The 6000-nt window shown below is 42.1% G+C and overlaps 1 long non-coding RNA gene across 1 annotated transcript in view; it reads right to left on the minus strand.

Annotated features, from left to right (window-relative positions):
• LOC148131556 (uncharacterized) overlaps positions 1-2706 on the minus strand; it is a 48859-nt gene extending 46153 nt beyond the window's left edge. Inside the window, exon 1 of the long non-coding RNA XR_015748396.1 lies at positions 2661-2706. This is a non-coding gene — a long non-coding RNA (uncharacterized LOC148131556). The remainder of the gene's footprint in view (positions 1-2660) is intronic.
• Positions 2707-6000: the final 3294 nt, after the last annotated feature.

Here is a 6000-nt window from a genome sequence, read left to right on the forward strand (position 1 = left end):
TTTTGGGGAATGAAAATGGAGTGTCCATAAGAATGATGAAGTTCCAAACTAACCTTGAAACTGCCCAAAGTCACATAGGTGAGATGGGAGGTATAGAAATTGAATGAATGAATGAATGAATGAATGAATGAATGAATGAATGAATGAATGAATATTAGTTGGCTTGGCACAATGGCTTTGGTACTGCTCCACAGGCCCACACATATGATGTCAGGCCCAAACCAGAGCCTCACAGCAAAATCCAATCAAGTTCAATTGTTTATTTGCTTACATCCAATAGACAGAATCTTGCCAAACTAAAGCTATATAACCTTCTAACCTTCTAGATATCATGAGAGATTCTAGAATGGGGCTACCCTGAATGTCTTCCCAGTCCCCCATCCAGTTTGGGATTGTGCAGCTATTATTATTACCTTTATTGTCAGACTACAACACATGTGCAATGAGATTGGCTGAGCCTCCCTTCTTAATCTGGACTTCTCTCTGAGAAAGTCTGTGTTGCCAAGACTCCCCCTCCTCCACAGCTTCTCTAGATACACATTCCATCACACATGGGCCTCCATGGATCAAACCCTCAATGTGATGGAATGTATACATCAAACTCTTGAATGCTTCAACACTCCCAAGATCATAAATTGAACGGAATGCTTTCATATCTGGAGCGAATGTGACTTACTTGTGAAATCAGGGCTAAACTTGGCAATGGATTCATTTGCACCTCATATTTATCATGTTTATGTCTTCAGCTTTACCAGCTATATAAAATCATCTCTTCCTTTTGATTTTTTTTCCTTTAATGATCCTACAGTATATTCAAACATTCCATACATCTCAGAATAATTCTGTGGTGGAATGGGAACTTTGCCATCCATAAATCATGGAGATAATTAGGGATATTCCAGTGTTGGGAGCAAATCTATTCTATTTTATTATTTGATTTTTATTTATTAATTTTGATGTCACCCATCTCCCCTACAATGTGACTCTGTGTGGCTTACAAGTTATACTTATTAGTGAGTGAAGGCCATTGTGCTGCGATGATAACAGTAACTTTCCACTTCTCTTTTAAACATTGTTGTGAATTTCTTTTCAACCTCCTTTTCATTCCCACCGCAAACTTCTCAGCCAAAACTTTCCAACAGCAGCCAATTCCTTCAGGAAATCCAAAATCCATATCATGTTATACAACCATCTTAGCCACATAAAATTAAGACACAGCAATGCATTTTACAAGCTCTCAGTTTGAGTACTCTAAGCCTCAATTAGTAGGGGTGTGCAAATCAACCCTGATTTGATTTGAAATTGTTGATTCAGTGTGAAATGTTGAATTGTTTTGTACTGAGAGTGCTCTGATGCAATGGTTGAAAGCAACAAATTGAGCGCACACACACACACACCTGAATTGTCCCATCAATTAAAATCAGCTTGATTGAGATTTCATGCTTTGAATAGAAGGAATGATTCATTTGTTGCTATCTTATTTGACATTTCAAATTTATCTGACTTGGTTTAGAAATCTCATGGGACTAAAATCTCCAAGGATAATCTGCCCACCCTGTGCATACATCTAAGATGTCCTGCCTTTATTATTTTCACAAATAAGTCAAGGTCAAGGAAAACATGTCCAACACACCTTCCTCTTCCTATTTCCCCCACAACAGCAACACTATGAGGCAAGTTGAGCTGAGACAGAGTGTCTGGCCCAAAGTCACCCAGCTGGCTAAGGTATGGCTAAGGTATGGCTAAGGTATGGCTAGGGTATGACTAGAATAGCTGCAGAAACTGGGTATGTCTACAACTAGCGAAGAGAAGGACTAGAGGTGACATGATAGCAGTCTTTCAACATTTGAGGAATTGTCACATAGAAGATGGCGTAAACCTATTCTTCAAAGCACCTGAAGGCAAGACAAGCAATGGATAGAAACTTATTAAGAGAATCCAATCTAGAAATAAGGAGAAATTTCCTGATGGTGAGAGAACAATCAATCAGTGGAAAGACTTGCATCCAGGAGTTGTGGGTTCTCCATCTCTGGAGGTTTATAAGAAGAAGTTGGACAGCTATTTGTCTGAAATGGTATAGGGTCTCCTGCTTGAGCAGTGGATTGGACTAGAAGATCTCCCAATTGGACTAGAAGCCCCTTCCAATTATGATTCTATTCTATTCTATTCTATTCTATTCTATTCTATTCTATTCTATTCTATTCTATTCTATTCTATTCTATTCTATTCTATTCTATTCTATTCTATTCTATTCTATTCTATTCTATTCTATTCTATTCTATTCCATTCCATTCCATTCCATTCCATTCTACCCGACCCTACCCTACCCTACCCTACCCTACCCTACTCTACTCATGAAATGCCACTTTCTAGCCTGGTGCCTTAACCACTAGACCAAATTGGCTCCCTTATGGTTTCCATGGTACAGAATTCCATAAGAAAACAAGTTTATTGTTGCTGTTGACAGGTTCACAGTGACAAGCTGAGCATGTTCCATTTTGCATGGCTATTTTGACATCATTGTCATGGTTTGAATAATTGGGTGATTGATTTTCATTATGCCAAACCACCCAGAATTGTTTGAGCTCATTAGGATACAAATGTTTATAAATAAATAAAAATGAAATAAATTTCAATAGTTGATGGAGAGGCCTTCTTACCGAATCTCCAGATCACACCTTTGGTCTTCCCTCTTGGTTAGGAGCTTGTTTGTTTGTTTTTTATAGCTTAGCAACAGCTTGCCTAATCAGTCAGTATATTATGTGTACTCAGAAAATAGGTTAATTCAGTAATCAGGTTAAGTATCCTGAGTAAAGGCAATCAAAATGAGATAAAATTATAGTCATTTGTACTTGTTATTTTCCTCCAGTGTTAGAATGATATCGTGTTACTATTGCAATGACAACAGCTACCATATAATATTATTTTCTCAATGGACTACAAAACAATCACTTTTAACAAGGCAGTATTCTTTTTTTTCCAAGAGAGCATTTGAGGGGAGACAGACAAGCAGGTACGAATCTCACCAGGCTCAAGGTTGACTCAGCCTTCCATCCTTCTAAAATCAGTAAAATGAGGACCCAGACTGTTGGGGGCAACATGTTGACTCTGTAAACCACTTAGAGAGGGCTCTAAAGCACTGTGAAGTGATATATAAGTCTAAGTACTATCCCAAAATAGCATCAAAAAAAATTAGCAAAGGGTTTTCTGCCCAGTTGCTGAGTGGGTGTGGCCATGGTGGGCATGGCCTAGTTGGCCTCCTGCACCATGGCAGGGTGGGGAGCGTTTTTGCCCTCCCTGGGCTCCAGAGGCTTTTCTCGAGCCTCTGGCAGAGTGAAAATGGCCTCTCTGGGCTCTGGGGGCTTTCTAGAAGGTGGAAACAGGCCCATTTTGGGCCTTCTCGAACTTCCACAAGGCCTGCTTTTCACCCTCCCTGAACCTCCGTGCATGCCCTGGACTTACCTGCATCCAAAATGGGCCACGTGGGGACTCCTGGGAATGGAGTGGAGGAGTGGGTGGGGCCAGCCAGGAGTGGGATTTAGGGGTTCTCCAAACTGCACAGAATCTTAGCTAGGGGATCTCCTAAACCCCTGCGCACCCCCGGCAGACCAACCCTGGTGCTATCACTATTGCTACTAGCCAGCCAACCAGACTTCTTGTTATTAGATAAGGGCTATAAGACAGTGATGGCGATAGATGTAGTGGCACCAAATGACAACAACATCAGGAAGGTGTGTGAGAAGCTGGAAAAGTACCAGGGCCTGAAGAGGGAGCTAGAGAGGATGTGGAAAGAAAAGCCTAAAGTAGTTCCTATGGGCATTATGTGTCTCTACAAATTTGGGTCCTCTCCGGTGACCCGGGAATTTGAGGGTTCTGCACAGAATCTTAGCTGTACCTGGCATTGCACTCTTTTGGACAGAGAGCTCTGGTGTTGTTTCTGGGATCTGTTGGAGCCACTCTCCCAGTTTAGAGGTCACAGCGTCAAGTGTCCCTACCATGACTGGGTTCATTTTGGCCTTGAGTTTCCACCTCCTCTCTAGTTCCTCCTTCATACCCAGGTCCTTCTGCAGCTTCTTATATGCCTTCTTCCTGATGTTGCTGTCACTAGGCACCACTATATCTGTCACTACCATTGTCTTCCGGTCCTTGTCTGCTACCATGATGTCTAATGGATTGGCCAGTATCTGCCTGTCCACTAGATAAGAAGTCCCACAGCATCTTAATAGCAGTAGCACTTAGACTTATATACCACTTTACAGGGCTTTACAGCCCTCTCTAAGTGGTTTACAGAGTTAGCCTATTGCCCCCAACAATTTGGGTCCTCATTTTACCCACCTCAGAAGGATGGAAGGCTGAGTGAACCTTGAGCCTGGTGAGATTCGAACTGCCAAATTGCAGGCGGCTGGCAATCAGTATAAGTAGCCTGCAGTACTGCACTCTAACCACTGCGCCACTGTGGCTCGTTAATTAACTCTATTTTTCTCCATGAACCTGTATAGAATTTCCCTTCTGGACTTTAGAGGGTCTTGTCCATAGTGCAGAAGTTCTTATACACAATGATAGCTATGTGGTTGTGCTACAGCAATAGCAATAGCATTTAGACTTATATACCGCTTCATAGTGCTTTACAGCCCTCTTTAAGTGGTTTACAGAGTCAGCATATTGCCCCCAACAATCTGGGTCCCCATTTTATCAACCTCAGAAGGATGGAAGGCTGAGTCAAGCTTGGCTGAGAATCGAACTGCTGGCAATCAGCAGAATTAGCCTGCAATCCTGCAATCCTATACAGTCAGTGATGTTCCTGCCTGAATTTTACACCCTACCACTAAGAGAAGACAGTCTTCTTCTGGACAGAGAGCTCTATGTTGCTCCTGGGATCTGTTGGATCTCCTAGCTTAGGAATCACACCCAACGTGATCCCACTATCACTGGAACCACTTTTACTTTCCACATCAATATTTACACATGGCAAAGTTGCCATTTTCTTTCTTTCTTTTTTTAAAATTATTATTATTATTCATCAGCACTACTAGGCTTAGAGTTGGAAGGAACTTTAATCTTTCTCATCAAATCCCAGCACAGACATGTTTTTCTAATAAAAATCAAATAAAATTCTTCTTTGGCACTAGTGGAGACAATTAAAAAAAAAAGTGACTCCAATGCAGGAAACTGAATTTTACAACTCTACAAACATGAGAGCCAAGAAATAAATAATGACCCCAGGATACATCAGATTATTTGCTTACTATCAAATTAAGAAGGACGGCTTCTGGCATTGTAGAGTTTGCCTTGGAATGGCGGTTAATCGAAGAATCCTTGAATTTCAGGAGCGGCTGACTGCGAGCTTAGTCTCCATTGTTGGGAGCATCAGAGTGTAAGTGGCATAATTCTGGATCCACCATTACCTTGATTTTCTCTTATCAGCAAAAAAGATGCTGTGAATTACTCTTGGACCGTAAGGTCTCCTGCCTCCTTGGTTGAACCCGTTTCTTCCTTTCTTTGTCACGACCAGAAACTGTGGCAAGGCTCAAAATGAACAGATGGAAACCTCCACCCATAAAGATGAATCCTGAAATGGACACAGCGCCGTGAATGTTCGGGGAACTCACCAGTGGTGGGATTCAAAAAAATTTCTACTGGTTCTGTGAACATTGCTTGGTGGGTGTGGCTTGGTGGGCGTGGCAGGGGAAGGTTACTGCAAAATCCCATTCCATCCCCACCCAGCCCCACTAACCTGCTTTCCAGCTCCATTCTCCTGTTCAGGGCAACAAAAGAAGACCCAGCCAATCAGCTAGGACTCGGGAGGCAGAGAATAGGTGGAGGCACGGCCAGTCAGAGGTGGTATTTTCCGGTTCTCTGAACTGCTCAAAATTTCCATTACTGGTTCTCCGAACTACTCAAAATTTCTGCTACCAGCTCTCCAGAACTGGTCAGAACCTGCTGAATACTGGAAAGCACCACCAGGTTGTTTCCCAATTCACTTTTTAAGCCATGACACTC

The sequence above is a fragment of the Notechis scutatus genome, chromosome 3 (assembly GCF_049901735.1).
Source record: "Notechis scutatus isolate UNSWTSFEM ecotype Mainland chromosome 3, rNotScu1.2, whole genome shotgun sequence".
NCBI lineage: Eukaryota > Metazoa > Chordata > Lepidosauria > Squamata > Elapidae > Notechis > Notechis scutatus.